The sequence below is a fragment of the Balaenoptera ricei genome, chromosome 8 (assembly GCF_028023285.1).
Source record: "Balaenoptera ricei isolate mBalRic1 chromosome 8, mBalRic1.hap2, whole genome shotgun sequence".
Taxonomy (NCBI): Eukaryota; Metazoa; Chordata; class Mammalia; order Artiodactyla; family Balaenopteridae; genus Balaenoptera; species Balaenoptera ricei.
In genome coordinates, this window is record NC_082646.1 from 14,117,198 (window position 1) to 14,139,374 (window position 22,177).

The window sequence follows — 22,177 nt, forward strand, 5'->3', positions numbered from 1 at the left end:
AAACAAGCTGTGACAGGAAGAGAGAGGAGCACCAAAGAGCTGCTTTCTTTCTGGCGTATGTGGCATGGGGCAGCAAGGCACAGCCATTTTATTAGCAAAACTGTTGGCTTGAAAGGACATGTTGACTTAAAGCCATGAGATGCCATTCTTTTTTGCCTATAATATCTGCAAAAATATTTAAAAACACAGTATTCAATGTTGGAAAGGGTAAAGAGTGACAGTCTCAGAATCTGCTGATGTGAGTGCAAACGGATACAGCCTTTCTTAATTTTTGAGCATGCATCAATCAAATGCTTACCGGGTACCAGGCACCGTGCTAAGGGCTTTACCAACAGATCTCACTTAATCCTCAAAACAACCCTCTAAGGTAGGTATTATTTTCATCCCCATTTTATACTTGAGTAAACTGAGGTTCAGACAGGTTATTTAAGTTGTCACAGATTACAGAGCTGGGACACTGGAAAACCTTTTGGCGAAATTCATTGATTTAGTAAATATTTGATATCTACTACGCTGTAGTATGTGCTGGGTGCTAGTAATAGAGCAGTCACAAGATAGTCCTTGTGGGGGATGAAAGGAAACGTGGACATTAAACTGATTATTTCAGGAGATTGATGCTGAGAAAGAGGAAATACAGGGGCTGTGGGAGTGATAAAGGGGGGCCTAATATAGTCTGGGGGTAGAGAAATTCACCCTTCTCAGGGTGACATCTAAGCTGAAACCTGATGGAGGAATAGGAGTGAACCAGGTGCAGGGCAGGGTGGGAGAGCAGGTAAAGTATTCCAGTCAAAGGGAGCATCATGTTTGGAGCCTGGAGGTGAGGAAGAGAGGCATTCAAGAAACTGGAAGTCCAGAAAGGCAGGTAACAGAGTGAGAAGGAAGGTAAGAAATGGGACCAGAAACTCAGCAGGTTCCAGATGGGGAGGGATTTGCAAGCCTTGTTAAAGATTCCGAAGGATTATTTTAAGGGCAATGGGAAGTGATGGAAGGGTTTAAAACAGGAGGATGGGGCTTCCGTGGTGGCGCAGTGGTTGGGAATCTGCCTGCCAATGCAGGGGGACACGGGTTCGAGCCCTGGTCTGGGAGGATCCCACATGCCGTGGAGCAGCTGGGCCCATGAGCTACAATTACTGAGCCTGCGCGTCTGGAGCCTGTGCTCCGCAACAGGAGAGGCCGCGACGGTGAGAGGCCCGCGCACCGCGATGAGGAGTGGCCCCCGTTTGCCACAACTAGAGAAAGCCCTTGCACAGAAACGAAGACCCAACACAGCCATAAATCAATCAATCAATCAATAAATAAATAAATAAAAATTAAAAAAAAAAAACAGGAGGATGACAGCATCAAATTCTTTAAACATTTTAAAATTTTTAAATGAAAAAATTAATTATGGAAGTAATACGTGCAAGTTACAAACAAAGAAGAGCACAGAAGGGTACATACAACAGTCTCTCACCTCACCTCGACTCAGCCCTATTCCTCTCCCTAGAGAAAACCACTTTCAACTTTGTAAACTGTTTTTTTTTTCTGGTGGTTACCTTCTTATCTCTAAATGTACGTTGTCATCATTCGGGTTCTCTGGGAAACAAACTTTGCCGTGGAGATTTGTGCGCAGGTGGCTCATGGAGGGAAGCACAGGAACAGCACCTGTCAGGGAAGGAAGCGGGATTGGCAGAGGGAGAAGGGGAATTACAACGAGAGCTCAGCCAATCCCACGGGGAGTTCCCAGGCTAGGTTATAATAGGGAAGAACCTTGTATTCTATTACAAGTTAATCACTGAAGTGATGTTACCTATAAGCTTAAATTATACATAATGGCCCATCCCTGGGAACCCTGCCTCCGAGGTAATGAGCATTAAGCTAAAATACCTTTGTTTAGCTCACAGGGACCATCCTGACCAGGCCCACCTGTGAATGACTGCGGGAAGGAAGAAATTAACACAACCCCTCTGGAGTCTGGCTGGAACCAGGACTTTATACCCTCCCTTTTCAGTATAAAAGAAGCCTGAATTCTAAATCTGGGAAGATGGTTCTTTGGAGCACTAGTCCCCCATCTTTTCCATCTGCTGGCTTTTCGAATAAAGTGGCCATTCCTTTCCCCAATAACTCCTCTCTCTATTTATTGGTCTGTTGTGCAGCAAGCAGTATGAGCTTGGACTTGGTAACAGGATGATTGGTCAGGGTGGTCCTGAATTGAGGCCACAGGTATATCATCTAGTTTTGCTTATGAGCTGGTTCCAGAGAGGTGCGAACTTGGGTGTTACAGCTGCTTCCACTGAGAACGATGTCTGTGAAAGGGCTCAGCCGTGGGCTTTCAGAAGACACCCTCCCAGCAGCCAGGGGGGTAAGCAGTCCTCAAGGGGGAACCTGGGCGGTACCCACGCAGGTCACCCCTTGCACTGCTCAGATCCACTTGCTGTATAATAATTTCATGCCATTTTTATTTTTTAAATAAATTGTCTAGTCACACAACCACATCCAGGGGTGCGGGCCCCGGAACCCAGGTCTCTCCACTAAGCTCTTTTTAAAAAAAAAATAGATTTATTTATTTATTTATTTTTGGCTGTGTTGGGTCTTCATTTCTGTGCGAGGGCTTTCTCCAGTTGCGGAGAGCGGGGTCCACTCTTCATCGTGGTGCTCGGGCCTCTCACTGTCGCGGCCTCTCCCGTTGCGGAGCACAGGCTCCAGACGCGCAGGCTCAGTACTTGTGGCTCATGGGCCCAACCGCTCTGCGGCATGTGGGATCTTCCCGGACCGGGGCACGAACCCGTGTCCCCTGCCTTAGCAGGCGGATTCTTAACCACTGCGCCACCAGGGAAGCCCTCACGCCATTTTTTAAGCAGCCTTTTCAGGGTTCTGGTTGATCTCTTTTCCTGGAGAAGCTTGTGAAAGGAAAATTATAGTCCCACTACAGCTCTTCTGGGGGTCCCATCTGATACTCATCATCTCCCTCCTTTGTTACTCTTCTAGATCGCTCCCGGCCTCAGCTAGCCCTTCTGCTGACCTAAGAGAAGACAGCCTGGGGAGCCTGAGCCCCTGGTCAGCATGGCCTTCTCAGGCCGTGAACCCTTGGGTTCTATATGTATTCTCCCTGCTCCCTGCAGCCCTGACTCCTCATGATGATAAGGAGAGATTCATCCTGCTGGGACAGTGAATTATTTTTTTGCCTACTGGTCTCTTGGCAGGGGAGGCAGCAGGTGTAGCTTAGTTTAATAGGACTCTTGGTGTGTATTATGGTGGAAGCATTCTGCCTCTGGAAACCATGGCCTCTAGAAACTCAGAGTCTAGAGTTACAGGGACAGGAAACACAAATTTCCTAAATGCTTCACTGGGAGTAATGGTAAATATGGATGCGCCTACTTCCAACCCTTGCTTCCTGGATGCATATATTCTACGTCTTGGGGATGCAGTATCATATTACAGTCACTGATTTTTTAAAAATATAAATTTATTTATTTATTTTTGGCTGTGTTGGGTCTTCGTTTCTGTGCGAGGGCTTTCTCTAGTTGTGGCAAGCGGGGGCCACTCTTCATCACGGTGTGCAGGCCTCTCACCGTCGCGGCCTCTCTTGTTGTGGGGCACAGGTTCCAGACGTGCAGGCTCAGCAGTTGTGGCTCATGGACCCAGTTGCTCCGTGGCATGTGGGATCTTCCCAGACCAGGGCTCGAACCCATGTCCCCTGCATTGGCAGGCAGATTCTCAACCACTGTGCCACCAGGGAAGCCCCTATAGTCACTGATTTAAGATGTATGTCACATCCTGAAGGATAGTGCCCCAGGCTGCAGGGTGTCATCTTTAAGTTGATACCTTAGCTATGTCTTCTAAAGGCTATTCCATTGGTCCATTGGCTGGCAGCTTTAGGATGGTGTGGTATATGATAGGCCCAGTGGATCCCATTGTCTTACGTCTATATACCTTTGTTATAAAGTGGGTCCCATGGTCTGTTGTGATGTTATGCAAGATCCAGTGCTTATGGATCAGACAGTATGTGAACTCTTGGATAGTAGGACTAGCTGAGGCATTACAGGTGAGAAAGTCAAACGCATACCCAGAATATCTATCAATTCCTATCAAATGAATTGAGTCCTTTCCAGGTTTGGTTTGGAAGGGTCCGATGTAATCATCTTGCCAGGAAGTGGCTGGTTGGTTTCCCCCAAGGATGGTCCCAAATTGCAGCCTCAGCACTGGACTCTGTTTCGGGAACAGCAGTAACTAGATCAGCCTTGGTGAGTGGCAACTCACACTATTGTAACCAGGTATAGCCTCCATCACTGCCACCAATAGTTACTGCATTCATAACCCCATTGTCCCTGTGTTGGGATGGCTGAGGACAGAGGCTAGTTGACATTAGCTGGCCAAGTCATTTTCTTCTACTTTGTGCTGTAGTGCCTCTTCCATGATGGATGTTCTCTGGTGGGTGTTAACTCATGACACAAAGACCTACTCACTTTATAATGATGCCCGTTGGTCCATACATATGCCTCTTCTCCATACTTTCTTGCTCCCAATCTTCTAATCTTATTTAAAACCCCTGATCAATAAATTAAGCCATCCACCACTGTGCATGAATCTCTATATATTCAAACATCCATAAAGTGGATGACCAGGTACAATGCCAGACGCTCTGCCCTTTGGGAGGATCTCCCCTCACTACTGGCTTTCAAGGCTACTTCTTTTCTTTTTATTTTAATTTTTTTTGGCTACGTTGGGTCTCCGTTGCTGTGCACGGGCTTTTCTCTAGTTTCAGTGAGTGGGGGCTACTCTTCATTGAGATGCACGGGCTTCTCATTGCGGTGGCTTCTCTTGCTACAGAGCACAGGCTCTAGGCATGCGGGCTTCAGTAATTGCAGTGTGCGGGCTCAGTAGTTGTGGCGCACGGACTTAGTTGCTCTGCGGCATGTGGGATCTTCCCGGACCAGGGATTGAACCCGTGTCCCCTGCATTGGCAGGCAGATTCTTAACCACTGCGCCACCAGGGAAGTCCTCAAGGCCACTTCTGAGTGGCCTGCAGGGCTACAGCAGTCCATTTTGGCTTGCATCCACATACTGAGCTGACATCTGTCAGCAAAGATCAGGCTTTATTCTCCACTATCAGTGGTGGAGGACATAGGAGTGTGGGCTAGGTACTCCTGCAGCTTGTATCCTCTGTAGCTACTCATGCCTGAACCAGACTGTATTCCTTACATATTATGATGGATTGTTGCTATATCCACCCAACTTTACAACTTGGTGGATCTGACAAGTGCCTAACTTATAATGGGCAGTTCTGATTTAATGGCCGATTGATGTCCCATAGTCAGTCACTCAACTCTACCAGTGTGTCTGTTCTAGTAGCTTGCCTGGAGCTGTTTTTCCAATGGTATACAATTCTCTGCTGAAGATGGAATGGCCTTGCTCCAGAGCCCTATGTGTCAACATTGTGATCCTCCTACTAGAACTTGCCATAGGGACTTCCCTGGCGGTTCAGTGGTTAAGACTCCGAGCTTCCACTGCAGTGGGTGTGGGTTTGATCCCTGGTCAGGGAACTAAGATCCCACATGCCATGCAACGTGGCCAAAAATAAATAAATAGATTAAAAAAAAAAAGAACTTGCCTTAAACTCCAAAAGGCAACTTTTCTCAGCGCAGATATTTCTAATTACCATCAGGTGTGCCAAAATATGGCCCAGGTTGTAGAACTGCTTGCACTGCAACCTGGACTTGCTGCAGAGCCCTTTACTGCTCTGGGCTCCACTCAAACCTGGAAGAGTTCCAGGTCACATGGTAAATAATCAAGTGTGGAGTATGCTCCTCCAAAGCATGAGGTGCTGTGTTTCCTTCTTAAAGTTAGGATCAGTGCAAGGTGCAATAACATGTCTTCTGCATTGGAAGGCATGGCCTGGCTGGCCCAAGACCCTGGACTCTTAAAAAGGCCACATAGGTGGCAGTCCCCTGAATCTTCATAAGGTTTATCTCCCATTCCCCAAAGCCTCAGAGTACTTGCCATTTCTTGCTTATTTGATTTGGCTAGCATTGATGTTATTGATATAGTAGACTGCTATAATGTTCTCAAGAATGTCCAGATCATCCAGGTCCCTTCAGACTATGTTATGACAGAGAGTGGACAAATTAACATAGCCCCAGGCAAGACCAGGAAAGTATTTGTCTGTTATGGCTGTTTCCTGTGTGTGAATGCTCTAACAAAGGTATTACATTTGGCACAGCTGCTGCAATTGGGGTTACTATTTGGTTTTCGGTAATTCACTCTCATGTACAATGATTCCTCATTTTTTGCAAAAGCCAAATTAGTGAATTAAATGGGGATATGATAGAATCATTGTTCCTGCATCCTTTAAGTCTTTCAAAGTGACACTAATCTCTACCATTCCCTTTACGGTGCCATATTATTTTTTATTTATAATCTTGGCTGGGAGTCATGGACAGTTTCAAGGGCTTCTGTTGGCTTTTCCTAACACAACAGCTCTTACAGGCTGAGGAAGCGAAGGGAGGATTCTGCCACCTGCTATGTCCATAAATGTCCCTTGGGCCATTTGAAAGTCATATGGGGTGTAGGATAATTTTTTGTGTTGCTGACCTATTCTGTGCGTGGCAAGTTGCCAGCATTTGGTTGACTATAGGCCTTTAGCATCCCACACAAACAACCCCACACCCCTCTAGAGAACAGTGCCATCTTAGTTGAGAATTACTATTCAAGAGCTTTCCTCCATCCTGGGTTTATAGAACCCAGTCTCCATTTCCCTCTCAAAATGAACAGAAGGAAGCAACAACTGACTAGGAAATCAGCAATATGGGCACATAAATGCTTGGTATGAAATGTCTCTACTCCTCTGAACTTTGCCCTCACTCAACCTGCACCACAGCCACTAGACCAGCCCAGAAGCCCACTCTGTTCACTGGGAGTCTATTAGGTATGTTCTCCCCTCTGGCTTCCCAAATAGCCCCCATCTCTTAGTTCCTAGCAAGCTTACAGTCCCCAAGCAGTGGAGTCATTTTTATTTTTTTTTGAAGATCGATTAAAAAAAAAATTGTGGTAAAATACACATAACAAAATTTACCATCTTAACCATTTTTAAGTATACAGTTGAGTAGTGTTAAATACATTTGTATTGTGTAGCCAATCCCCAGAAGTCTTTTCATCTTGCAAAACAGAAACTCTATATTCATTGAAAAACAACTCCCCATTTCCCTCTCCTTTCAGCCCCTGGCAACCACCATTCTATTTTCTGTCGCTATGAATTTGACTCTCTCATTTAAGTGGAATCATATGGTATTTGTCTTTTTGGAACTAGCTTATTTCGTTAGCATAGTGTGCTCAAGATTAAGACTGAATAATATTTTATCCTATGTATATAGCATATTTTGTTTATCTATTCATCTGCTGATGGACTCTTGGGTTGCTTTCACCTTTTGCCTACTATGAATAATGCTGCTATGAACATGGGTGTACACGTATCTCTTCAATACACTTCAATTCTTTTGTGTATATACCTGGAAGTAGAATTGCTGGATCATATGGTAATTCTGTGTTTAATTTTTTGAAGAACTCGTGCACTATTTTCCACAGCAGCCGCACCATTTTACATTCCCACGAACGGTGCACAAGCTTCCGATTTCTCCACATCTTTATCAACACTTTTCTGTCTTTTGATAATAGTCATCCTAATGGGTGTGATGTGGTATCTCATTGTAGTTTTGATTTACATTTCCCTGATAATTAGTGATGTTAAGTATCTTTTCATGTGCTTGTTGGCCCTTTTATATCTTATTGGGAGAAATGTCCATTCAAGTCCTTTGCTCATTTTTTAATTGGGCTTTTTTTTTTTTTTAAAGCTGTCATACTTTATATATTCCAGGTATTAACCCCTTATCAGATATATGATTTGCAAATATTTTCTCCCATTTCATAGGTTGCCTTTTCATGTTGTTGTGAAACTTGATGCATAGCTTTAAATTTTGATGTAGCCCAGTTTATCTATTTTTTACTTTTATTGCCTATGCTTTTGGTGTCATGCAGTGGTCCCATTTTATTGCCAGCCTAGAGAACCCTTCAGGCTGTGGAAGAGGAGGAGGAGGAGGAGGAAGAGGAGGAGGAGGAGGAGGAGGATTGGATTAATCCTTTGAGTCACACTTAGCTATTGCAATGGTGGTCTTTTCACCTCCATGCTTGGTCCCACCAATCCATTCTCCATAAGACAGTGAGAGTGAACTTAAAACACACCAAAAATGTGATTTTGTCACTCTACTGCTTGAAGCTTAAAACACTCACGCATCATCCTCAGGATGATTATAAAGCCCAGGGATGGTGGTGGGGGTGGGGAAGGAGTATTGTCCCTGATTCTCTTTCCAGATTTATCTAGCCTTATATTCCTTCCTCCCCCTCTCCCATGCTTCTGCTATACTAAATTATTAGTAGATGGCTAACCACTTCATACTTTTTCTTTTTCTTACTTCTAAGAAACACTTGGTTTTTCTGCCTAGAAGATTCACCCTCATCTAGTCAACTCATACTAAGGCTTCAGGTTTTAACTAGATGTATCAGCCTCTGGGAAGCCTGCCCTAAACCCCAAACAAAAAGTTAGGTTAGGCAACACTCCTCCACACAGAACTTGTTATAACTGCCATTTACTTGTCTTCCCCCATCTAGACCACTGTGTCCTGTAAAATATTGTTTCTCCGTCCAACACTTTGCTGAAGGAATACATAGGTGGCTGTGTATAACAAAGGTCTTAGTGTTACTGAACCAAACATGGGTCTACTCGCCCATGCACAGTAAAGCCAATCTACTGACACTGGGTTGTGGTGCAAGAAAGTGCAGTGTTCATTGCACAGAACCAAGCAAGGAATCCAGGCAGCTAGTGCTTAAAAGACCTGAACTCCCTGATGGCTTTCACGGAAAGGTTTTAAAAGACAGGGTGAGGGAGGGAGATTGTGGGGTATGTGATAAGCTCGTGGATATTCTTCTGGTTAGCTAGTGGTGAGGTAAGCAGGAGTCAACATCATCAACCTTTTGGTTTCAACCAGTCTGTGGTCTACGTGCTGTGGGTGGCATACGGTTAACTTCTTCCACCTGGTGGGGGTTTCAGTATCTGCAAAACAGCTCAAAGGACATGGCTCAGAATATTATCTATAGCCCTTGAGGAGGAACTAAAAGCCCTTGACATGGTTTAATGGCTTAACTATTACTATTTTGTTTTGCTTGCCTATTTTCCTTTATTTCCTTTTTTTTGAATTTTTGAATTTTATTTTTTTTGAATTTTATTTTATTTATTTTTTTATACAGCAGGTTCTTATTAGTTATCCATTTTATATATATTAGTGTATATATGTCAATTCCAATTTCCCAATTCATCACACCACCACCACGCCCCCCCCCCGCCCCCACTTTCCCCCCTTGGTGGCCATACATTTGTTCTCTACATCTGTGTCTCTATTTCTGCCCTGCAAACTGGTTCATCTCTACAATTTTTCTAGGTTCCACATGTATGCGTTAATATACAATATTTGTTTTTCTCTTTCTGACTTACTTCACTCTGCATGACAGTCTCTAGATCCTTCCACGTCTCTACAAATGACCCAATTTCGTTCCTTTTTATGGCTGAGTAATATTCCATTGTATATATGTACCACATCTTCTTTATCTATTCATCTGTTGGTGGACATTTAGGTTGCTTCCATGACCTGGCTATTGTAAATAATGCTGCACTGAACATTGGGGTGCATGTGTCTTTTTGACTTATGGTTTTCTCTGGGTATATGCCCAATAGTGGGATTGCTGGGTCATATGGTAATTCTATTTTTAGTTTTTTAAGGAACCTCCATACTGTTCTCCATAGTGGCTGTATCAATTTACATTCCCACCAACAGTGCAAGAGGGTTCCCTCTTCTCCACACCCTCTCCAGCATTTGTTGATTGTAGATTTTCTGATGATACCCATTCTAACTGGTGTGAGGTGATACCTCATTGTAGTTTTGACTTGCATTTCTCTAATAATTAGTGATGTTGAGCAGCTTTTCATGTGCTTCTTGGCCATCTGCATGTCCTCTTTGGAGAAACGTCTATTTAGGTCTTCTGCCCATTTTTTGATTGGGTTGTTTGTTTATTTAATATTGAGCTGCATGAGCTGTTTATATATTTTGGAGATTAATCCTTTGTCCATTGATTCATTTGCAAATATTTTCTCCCACTCTGAGGGTTGTCTTTTTGTCTTCTTTGTAGTTTCCTTTGCTTTGCAAAAGCTTTGAAGTTTCATTAGGTCCCATTTGTTTATTTTTGTTTTTATTTCCATTTCTCTAGTAGGTAGATCAAAAAGGATCTTGCTGTGATTTATGTCATAGAGTGTTCTGCCTATGTTTTCCTCTAAGAGTTTTATAGTGTCTGGTCTTACATTTAGGTCTTTAGTCCATTTTGAGTTTATTTTTGTGTATGGTGTTAGGGAGTGTTCTAATTTCATTCTTTTACATGTAGCTGTCCAGTTTTCCCAGCACCACTTATTGAAGAGACTGTCTTTTCTCCATTGTATATCCTTGCCTCCTTTGTCATAGATTAGTTGACCATAGGTGTGTGGGTTTACCTCTGGGTTTTCTATCCTGTTCCATTGAACTATATTTCTGTTTTTGTGCCAGTATCATATTGTCTTGATTACTGTAGCTTTGTAGTATAGTCTGAAGTCAGGGAGTTTGACTCCTCCAGCTCCGTTTTTTTCCCTCAAGCCTGCTTTTGCTATTCAGAGTCTTTTGTGTCTCCATAGAAATTTTAAGATTTTTTGTTCTAATTCTGTGAAAAATGCCACTGGTAATTTGATAGGGATTGCATTGAATCTGTAGATTGCTTTGGGTAGTATAGTCATTTTCACAATACTGATTCTTCCAATCCAAGAATGTGGTATATCTCTCCATCTGTTTGTGTCATCTTTGATTTCTTTCATCAGCATCTTATAGTTTTCTGAGTACAAGTCTTTTACCTCCTTAGGTAGGTTTATTCCTAGGTATTTTATTCTTTTTGTTGCAGTGGTAAATGGCAGTGTTTCCTTAATTTCTCTTTCTGATCTTTTGTTGTTAGTGTATAGGAATGCAAGAGATTTCTGTGCATTAATTTTGTATCCTGGAACTTTACCAAATTCATTGATTAGCTCTAGTAGTTTTCTGGTGGCATCTTTAGGATTCTCTATGTATAGTATCATGTCATCTGCAAACACTGACAGTTTTACTTCTTCTTTTCCAATTTGTGTTCCTCTTATTTCTTTTTTCTTCTCTGATTGCTGTGGCTAGGACTTCCAAAACTATGTTGAATAATAGTGGCGAGATTGGACATCCTTGTCTTGTTCCTGATCTTAGAGGAAATGTTTTCAGGTTTTCACCATTGAGAATGATATTTGCTGTGGGTTTGTCGTATATGGCCTTTATTATGTTGAGGTAGGTTCCCTCTATGCCCACGTTCTGGAGAGTTTTTATCATAAATGGGTGTTGAATTTTGTCAAAAGCTTTTTCTGCATCTATTGAGATGATCATATGGTTTTTCTTCTTCAATTTGTTAATATGGTGTATCACATTGATTGATTTGTGTATATTGAAGAATCCTTGCATCCCTGGGATAAATCCCACTTGATCATGGTGTATGATCCTTTTAATGTGTTGTTGGATTCTGTTTGCTAGTATTTTGTTGAGGATTTTTGCATCTATATTCATCAGTGATATTGGTCTGTAATTTTCTTTTTTTGTAGTATCTTTGTCTGGTTTTGGTATCAGGGTGATGGTGGCCTCATAGAATGAGTTTGAGAGTGTTCCTTCCTATGCCATTTTTTGGAAGAGTTTGAGAAGGATGGGTGTTAGCTCTTCTCTAAATGTTTGATAGAATTAGTCTGTGAAGCCATCTGGTCCTGGACTTTTGTTTGTTGGAAGATTTTTAATCACAGTTTCAATTTCATTACTTGTGATTGGTCTGTTCATATTTTCTATTTCTTCCTGGTTCAGTCTTGGAAGGTTATATGTTGCTAAGAATTTGTCCATTTCTTCCAGGTTGTCCATTTTATTGGCATAGAGTTGCTTGTAGTAGTCTCTTAGGATGCTTTGTATTTCTGCAGTGTCCATTGTAACTTCTCTTTTTTCATTTCTAATTTTATTGATTTGAGTCCTCTCCTTCTTTTTCTTGATGAGTCTGGCTAAAGGTTTATAAATTTTGTTTATCTTCTCAAAGAAACAGCTTTTAGTTTTATTGATCTTTGCTATTGTTTTCTTTGTTTCTATTTCATTTATTTCTGCTCTGATCTTTATGATTTCTTTCCTTCTACTAACTTTGGGTTTTGTTTTTCTTTCTCTAGTTCCTTTAGGTGTAATCTAACCTTACACCAAAACGTTTACTTGAGATTTTTCTTGTTTCTTGAGGTAGGCTTGTATTGCTCTAAACTTCCATTTTAGAACTGTTTTTGCTGCATCCCATAGGTTTTGGGTCATCGTGTTTTTGTTGTAATTTGTCTCTAGGTAGTTTTTGAATTCCTCTTTGGTTTCTTCAGTGATCTCTTGGTTATTTAGTAACGTATTGTTTAGCCTCCATGTGTTTGTGTGTTTTACGTTTTTTCCCCTGTAATTGATTTCTAATCTCATAGCGCTGTGGTAGGAAAAGATGCTTGATATGATTTCAATTTTCTTAGATTTACTGAGGCTTGATTTGTGACCCAAGATGTGATCTATCCTGGAGAAAGTTCCGTGTGCACTTGAGAAGAAAGTGTAATCTGCTGTTTTTGGATGGAATGTCCTATAAATATCAATTAAATCTATCTGGTCTATTGTGTCATTTAAAGCTTGTGTTTCCTTATTAATTTTCTGTCTGGATGATCTGTCCATTGGTGTAAGTGAGGTGTTAAAGTCCCCCACTATTATTGTGTTACTGTTGAGTTCCTCTTTTATAGCTGTTAGCAGTAGCCTTATGTATTGAAGTGCTCCTATGTTGGGTGCATATATATTTATAATTGTTATATCTTCTTCTTGGGTTGATCCCTTGATCATTATGTAGTGTCCTTCCTTGTTTCTTGTAACATTCTTTATTTTGAAGTCTATTTTATCTGATATGAGTACTGCTACTCCCGCTTTCTTTTGATTTCCATTTGCATGGAATATCTTATTCCATTCCTCTCACTTTCAGTCTGTATGTGTCCCTAGGTCTGAGGTGGGTGTCTTGTAGACAGCATATACATGGATCTTGTTTTTGTGTCCATTCAGCGAGCCTGTGGCTTTTGGTTGGAGCATTTAATCCATTCACGTTTAAGGTAATTATTGATATGTATGTTCCTATTACCATTTTCTTAATTGTTATGGGTTTGTTTTTGTAGGTCTTTTTCTTCTCTTGTGTTTCCCACTTAGAGAAGTTCCTTTAGCGTTTGTTGTAGAGCTGGTTTGATGGTGCTGAATTCCCTTAGCTCTTGCTTGTCTGTAAAGCTTTTGATTTCTCCATCAAATCTGAATGAGATCCTTGCCGGGTAGAGTAATCTTGATTGTAGGTCCTTCCCTTTCATCACTTTAAATATATCATGCCACTCCCTTCTGGCCTGTAGAGTTTCTGCTGAGAAATCAGCTGTTAACCTTATGGGAGTTCCCTTGTATGTTATTTGTCAGTTTTCCCTTGTTGCTTTCAATAATTTTTCTTTGTCTTTAATTTTTGTCAGTTTGATTACTATGAGTCTCGGCATGTTTCTCCTTGTGTTTATCCTGCCTGGGACTCTCTGTGCTTCCTGGACTTGGGTGGCTATTTCCTTTCCCATGTTGGGGAAGTTTTTGACTATAATCTCTTCAAATATTTTCTCTGGTCCTTTCTCTCTCTCTTCTCCTTGTGGGACCCCTATAATGCGAATGTTGTTGCGTTTAATGTTGTCCCAGAGGTCTCTTAGGCTGTCTTCATTTGTTTTCATTCTTTTTTCTTTATTCTGTTCCATGGCAGTGAATCCCACCCTTCTGTCTTCCAGGTCACTTATCCATTCTTCTGCCCCAGTTATTCTGCTATTGATTCCTTCTAGAGTATTTTTCATTTCAGTTATTGTATTGTTCACCTCTCTTTGTTTGTGCTTTAATTCTTCTAGGTCTTTGTTAAACATTTCTTGCATCTTCTTGATCTTTGCCTTCATTCTTTTTCCGAGGTCCTGGATCATCTTCACTATAATTATTCTGAATTCTTTTTCTGGAAGATTGCCTATCTCCACTTCATTTAGTTGTTTTTCTGGGGCTTTATCTTGTTCCTTCATCTGGTGCAAAGTCCTCTGTCTTTTCATTTTCTCTGTCTTTCTGTGAATGTGGTTTTCCTTCCACAGGCTGCAGGATTGTAGTTCTTCTTGCTTCTGCTGTCTGCCCTCTGATGGATGGGGCTATCTAAGAGGCTTGTGCATGCTTCCTGATGGGAGGGACTGATGGTGGGTAGAGCTGGCTGTTGCTCTGGTGGGCAGAGCTCAGTAAAACTTTAATCCACTTGTCTGCTGATGGGTGGGGCTGGGTTCCCTCCCTGTTGGTTGTTTGGCCTGAGGCGACCCAGCACTGGAGCCTACCCAGCTCTTTGGTGGGGCTAATAGCAGACTCTGGGAGGGCTCACGCCAAGGAGTACTTCCCAGAACTTCTGCTGCCAGTGTCCTTGTCCCCACAGTGAGGCACAGCCACCCCCCGCCTCTGCAGGAGACCATCCAATACTAGCACGTAGGTCTGGTTCAGTCTCCTATGGGGTCACTGCTCCTTCCCCTGGGTCCCGATGTGCACACTACTTTGTGTGTGCTCTCCAAGAGTGGAGTCTCTGTGTGGATGGATCTAGACACTGTCATACAGAGTGAAGTAAGTCAGAAAGAGAAAAACAAATACCGTATATTAATGCATATATGTGGAACCTAGAAAAATGGTACAGATGAACAGGTTTGCAGCGCAGAAATAGAGACACAGATGTAGAGAACAAACGTATGGACACCAAGGGGGGAAAGTGGTGGGGGGGGGGAGGGTGGTGGTGGGATGAATTGGGAGATTGGGATTGACATATATACACTAATATGTATAAAATAGATAACTAATAAAAGCCTGATATATAAAAAAATAAATAAAATTTAAAAAAATGTATTCAAAAAAAAAAAAGTGGAGTTTCTGTTTCCCCAGGTCCTGCTGAAGTCCTGCAATCACATCCTGCTAGCCTTCAAAGTCTGATTCTCTGGGAATTCCTCCTTCCGTTGCCAGACCCCTAGGTTGGGAAGCCTAACGTGGGGCTCAGAACCTTCACTCCAGTGGGTGGACTTCTGTGGTATAAGTGTTCTCCAGTTTGTGAGTCACCCACCCAGCAGTTATGGGATTTGATTTTATTGTGATTGTGCCCCTCCTACAGTCTCATTGTGGCTTCTCCTTTGTCTTCGGATGTAGGGTATCTTTTTTGGTGAGTTCCAGTGTCTTCCTGTCGATGATTGTTCAGCAGTTAGTTGTGATTCTGGTGCTCTCACAAGAGGGAGTGAGCGCACGTCCTTCTACTCTGACATCTTGAACCAATCTCCTATTTTCCTTTATTTCTAAATATTCTGACTTCTCCAGTTAATTTTATTCTTTGGAACTTGGGGAAGGCCTGGGAGGTTAAAGTTTTTCTACAAACAAGAAGCGGGTGGAGGACATGGAAGGCTCTGTCCTGGGAGGGCCCCCCTGGGTCCTGCTTGGTTACATTAGTCAAACTGGAGGCTGGATGCTGCTTTCTTCTCACCATTGGACACACCCCGAGGTGAAGATTTTATTCCACTCATGACAAAGTACCACTTGTAGGGGACTGGGCTTATCACACATTTCTGGCCCCAAAGTAAGTTTATGCCTAAACTGGGAACCTTGAGACCTGTCAATTCTGTCCGAGAGTCTTAGCTCTATAGTTTTCCTTAGGTCACTTAGCTGGCCTCATGCTCTTATCCCATAACTGCTCTACCTTCTGCCCTACCCCCGTGGTTCCTCTCTCGCCCTTTCCCTTGTGCCATTTGAAATTCCAATGTAAAGAGATTGCCTGAAATCCTCTACCTCCTCACACAGGAAACGTGGCTCCTCTTCTCCCTCCCTTCTCAAGACACTGCTTTTCTTGCTCTTTCTTCAAATGCCCCTACCCCCTTATAGGACAAGAATCAAGAGAAAAAATTTGAGGGACTTCCCTGTGGTCCATTGGCTAAGACTCTACGCTCCCAGTGCAGGGGACCTGGTTCAACCCCTGGTCAGGGAACTAGATTGCACATGCTGCAACTAAAGACCCTGCATGCCGCAACTAAATATCCCATGTGCTGCAACTAAGAGCCGGCACAGCCAAATAAATAAATAAATAATTTTAAAAAAAGAGAGAGGGAGAAAGTTTGAATATTTTCCTTGTTCCTCACTGCCTTTTCCAGCCTGTTATGTTTCCACTCTCCTGCACGAAACCTTTGTGGAGATGCTGTTGTCATCTTATGTCATATCCCCTTGGTCCCTCTATGGCTTCAGCTGCAGCTGTGTGGTCACTTCTGATGCACATTGATGCCATCCCACATCAAAAGCCTGCTGCTATGACACCTGCAGCCTTTTCTGCCTCAGTTTGCAGGTGGGAACAACTTTGAATGGGTAGGAGAGGGTAGGGAGTGAATGCTCCCAGAGGCAACCCTCTACTAGTGGGAGAGGAGTTAGTGGATCATGGCCCAGCCTTTCAGTCAGAGGATTCATTTCTGAAATGCATTCTACGTGGTTCCTCAGAGGGCCTCCAAAGAGATTGACCCAGGTGCCCAGAGCAGTTACTCACTTAACACTGCACTCTTCACTGGCTCTCTCCTTCCCTCTCTTACTCCCCTAGCTCCCTCATTTTGGCTTGATAGGATCGATTCCCCAATAAACTGCCAGTTCCTAGGTCCACTCCTCTGGCTTTCTCCCCCTCTTCTTTTGAGGTTTTGTGTATGATGTAAACAAGAGATTCAATTTCACTTTTCTATATGACATTTTTTCCAAGCTCCACATTTTTAATAGTCTTTCCTTTCCTCACTCTTCTGACATGCCCCCTGTATTATATACCAAAGTTTCATATGTGTAAACATCTAACTAATGGGGTATGATTGTTTCACGAGTTAATTTTTCCATCCCTACATCAATGCCACATCATCTTTATTTTTTTCTCTCTTTTTAAAAATTGAAGTATAGTTGATTTACAATATTATATAAATTTCAGTTGTGCAACATAGTGATTCACAATTTTTAAAGATTATACTCCATTTATAGTTATTATAAAATATTGGCTAGGGCTTCCTTGGTGGCGCAGTGGTTAAGAATCCACCTGCCAATGCAGGGGAAACAGGTTCGAGCCCTGGTCTGGGAAGATCTCATATGCTGCGGAGCAACTAAGCCCATATTCCGCAACTACTGAAGCCTGCATGCCACAACTACTGAAGCCCACGCACCTAGAGCCTGTGCTTCGCAACAAGAGAAGCCACCACAGTGAGAAACCTGCACACTGCAACAAAGAGTAGCCCCCGTTTGCTGCAACTAGAGAAAGCCCACGCGCAACAAAGACCCAACTCAGCCAAAAATAAATAAATAAATAAATTTACAAAGAAAAAATAAAATATTGGCTATAGTCTCTTGAATTCCTTTTTAAAAAAAATATTTATTTATTTTGGCTGAGTCAGGTCTTAGTTGTGGCATGCGGGATCTTTAGTTGTGGCATCTGGACTCTTAGTTGCGGCGTGCATGTGGGATCTAGTTCCCCGATCAGGGATCCAACCCAGGCCCCCTGCATTGGGAACATGGACTCTTACCCACTGGACCACCAGGGAAGTCCCAGCTCTCCATTTATTTATTTTTAAATGTCTCAGTGTTTTATAATTTCCTCTATATAGGTCACATTTTATTGGGGTTAGATTTTTGTTGAATATACTCTGATACTATGTTAGGTGGTATCTTTTTTTAAATTGAGGTATAGTTGATTTTCAGTAATATGTTAACTTCAGGTGTACAACATAGTAATTCAATATTTTTATAGATTATACTCTATTTAAAGTCTTTTTTAAGCTATGTTTTTAGTTAATTGTTGGGGATACAAATGTTTATTAATATTATGTATATTAATCTTATATGTTTCATTGCTAAATTCTCCTATTATTCCTAATCATTTGTTTATATTCTTTTGTTATGGTATTGTGAAAAATCATGTCATCTGCCAACAATTACAGCTTTAGTTCCTCTTTTTTTGTTCTGTAATCCTCTAATTTGTTTTCCTTATTGTACTGCACTGGACAGGGCTCTGTCTGATACAACATGGAATAGAAGTGGGGACATTGGGCGCTCTTCTCAATTCTTAATTTGGAAATGAATCTGCTATTTCCCAATTTAGGATAATATTTGCTGAAGGATTTTAATAGTTACTGTTTATCAGGTTAAAGAATTCCCTTCTAGTTCCAATATACAAAGAATTTTTATCCTGAATAGGCATGGGATTTTATTCAATGCTTTTTCTGCTTCTATTGAGTTGCTCACGTAGTTTTTCTCTGAATCTGTTTATGTGGTAAATTACATTTGTAGATTTTCTAATATTAAAGCATTGTTGTATAACTGGTGTTGGGCTGCACCCTGCAGGCCTGCACACTTTGTAGTTGCCCAGTTAGTGACCGAAGAAAGAGCCTGGAGACAGGGACAGAGACATCAATGGTTTATTGGACAGGGGATCTTCCACAAAGTGTCCTGGAGCGACACCCCACAGTGTGTGGCAGATGGCCTGGAAGGACATAGCGGCTTTTGCTCTGGGGGGCGTGGTGGTGGGAACTGATGTCAGTTGGGCTAGTTATCAGGGATTAATTAAGCCCTACGATTAATTGGATAGTAATGTGAGTGAAGCAGCGACTGGTTGAGCAGGAGATGTACAGAGAGCAAGAGAACAACCATCTTGAATGGCCTGACCATACAACTGGATAAATCCTGTTTGGTAGTGGTCCCTTCCATCCTCCCTCCCTCCGTATTTTCTTTCTTCCTTCCTTCCTTCCTTCTTTCCTTGCTTGCTTCCTTCCTTTCTTTCTTTCTGATTTTTTCCTCTATTTTCATTAGTGAAATAGGCTTGAAATTTCTTTGTTACAGTATCTTTGATTTTTGCATTGGCGTTATGCTGACCTCAATGAATGAGTTAAGTAGTATTTTATTTCTTCAATACTCTGGAAGAATTTAACTTTTTTTTCATTTCATTTGCCACTCATTCACTGGTTTTTCGGCTTCTAAACTTTTGTTCTATTTCCTATCTGCTGTTATCTTCACATTCTCCTTGTCTTTTATGGGTATATGCCATTTTAGTAGGGTTTCAGGAGTGAAAGGGGATAAATAACATGTGTGTGTTCAGTTTTTCATAACAAATCTGGTATCTCTATTTCTTTTTCCACTTATGCATTTATCTGTAAAGTTGGACTAATTGAGAGTTGATTGTATAAAGAGTAGATTCAGATCTGAGCTTGCATATTAACTTTAAATTATTCATTTTAATGGAAGAACTAAGAAGCCTATATAACATAAAACAGTACATAGTTAAAAAAATAATTTACCAATTCAGTAGCAATGAGCACCCCCAAAGCCCAGATAAATAGGCCTCAAATACTATTTCCCATTAAAAGTAATCAAGGAGGGCTTCCCTGGTGGCTCAGTGGTTAAGAATCCACTTGCCAATGCAGGGGATATGGGTTCGAGTCCTGGCCCAGGAAGATCCCACATGACGTGGAGCAACTAAGCCCATGTGCCACAACTCCTGAGCCTGCGCTCTAGAGTTTGCGTGCCACAACTACTGGGCCGGCGTGCCACAACTGCTGAAGCCCACACACCTAGAGCCTGTGCTCCGCAACAAGAGAAGCCACCGCAATGAGAAGTCCGTGCACCGCAACGAAGAGTAGTCCCCGCTCGCCGCAACCAGAGAAAGCCTGCACACATCAACAAAGACCCAACGCAGCCCAAAATAAAAATAAAAAAAATAAATTTATTAAAAAAAAAAGTAATCATGGATACCTGAAGGATTGTGGATGATTTCAGATCTGGGGCAAGAAGTAGACAAGATGAGGTTGCAACATCTTGTCACATGTGTCAAAAAGACTGTCATGTGAGAAATTACCTTGATGTTATGATGGCCTCTTAATATACTACATAACAAACAATCCCAGAGATCACAGAGCAGAATGGTTCACAGACAAAATTAATACCCTTGATTCATTTGGTTTATTAAATCAATTAAAAACATTTAGTGAGTAGCAATGGGAAAGAGATGTGGAAGGTTAATCCCTCTGGGGTAGGGTATAAACCGGTGGAAGACCCACTGGATGTGAATCCTGTCTACATAATGTTCATCAGCCCTACCTTTCTCTCTGCTGCAAGGACTGGGAGTGTGGATGAACAGGGAGGCTCTGCAGATGATGGTAGCTGGATTGCAAACACTCTTGCTCCCATCAAGGGGCTCAGGACATACTACCCCAAAAGATGGCACCTTGGCATATTGAATATTTTAAGCTGAAGGACTTTGAGAAAACAGCAGCAGCAGGAAGCTCACTCTCTCCTTCCCCCCTTGCCCTTCTACCCTGAAACATGTAGGTCATAAATCCTCATGTGATAGGTGCCCTACCTATGCCTGGAGGAAAGGAACATTCTTATCTCCAAAGACAGAGGAACTCGGAGAAGAATCTGTCCTTGTTAAATTTCCCCCAGTGTAGTACAATGACCTCATACTCCTCAAACTATTATTCCACCACTATGGTCCACTCTTCAGCAAACCCAGCATAAAATACTCAGGTGTGTTTCTTTGAGTCTTCATTTCCTTATGAAGTCTCCCATGTCCTGCAAAATTACATTAAATCAATGTGTAGGTTTTCCTCCTGTTAATCTTTCTTTGTCAGTTTAATTTTCAGACCCAGCCAGGGACCCTAAGAAGGTAAAGGAAAACTTTCCCATCTCCTGTACTCTGTTGTAGGAACACAAGGGCAACAATTCCAGGCTACAGCTGTAGCTTGTCAATTACTGTGATAGGCAGTTATGGGTTTTACCTGCGTGTGTCAGGCAGAGTACACAGAGTGCCACAACAGGTGTCACAGCAAATGACTGAATTAAGATTTTACAAATATTGAGTGTCTCAGAAATATCTGGTGTTTCATGTGCCTCGTGTAGATTAGTATTCACCTACTTAGTCTGTCCATTGCTTCCTATATCAACAGGTATCTGCTTTATTCATTAAGGCCTGCTCTACCTCACAAACTACTCACTTCTACACTTAATTTCTTCTATCCTCCTTATTTATTTCCTTCTCTTATTTTCCATAGCAGACCTGACTATTCTTTCTTCTTTTTTTTGGCCGCACCGTGCAGCTTGCAGAAGCTTAGTTCTCCGATCAGGGATTGAACCCGGGCTGGGCCCCGGCAGTGAGACAGTGAAAGCACCGAGTCCTAACCACTGGGCCACCAGGGAATTCCCAGACCTGAATATTCCTAAATAACATAGCAAACACACCTTACAAGGATTCAAGAGCCAATCTGAAGAGGCTCCCGTCAGCTAATGATGGGATAATTTGAGAATCAATAAGTATAATATCTGTAATGTTTGCAATGCATCAAATATGTTTAATGCCATGAGTTTATAATGACACTACAAACAAACAAACATACAAAAAAATCTTTAAATGGTAACAATTGGACGATACTAGTGAACCAGGTTGTTGTGTTCAAAACTAGCCTTTCCTGTATAAACTATCCCACTGGGTAACCATTTAGCAGATGAGGAAGTTTCTCTTCCTAGAAGTAGCCTAGCTAGTAAATGAAGCAGGAATGATAGAATTAGAACATCATAATTTTATAATGCCTAATGAATGGTTCTAGGCACTGAGCATTGAAGACTGCTAACAGAACCAAAAAAGATGACATTATGTACCTCTTGAAGGAAGAATACAATACCACATGTGAGGTAGTCTCACAAAAAATCAACTCTGATTCTGACTGAGGCTCAGTCAAGTCTACAGCATGACTCTCAGGTGTGGTCAATCATCACCTGACAACTTGTTAGAAATACAAAATTTCAGGACTTGCCTCGGACCAGAAACAGAAACTCTGAAGGTCGGGCCCTGCAATCTGTTTCAATAAACCATTCAGAAGAGACTCTGATGACCACTAAAGATTGAGAACCACTGCTCTAAATCCAATTTATAGGAAATACAGAGGAACATATTACATGACATG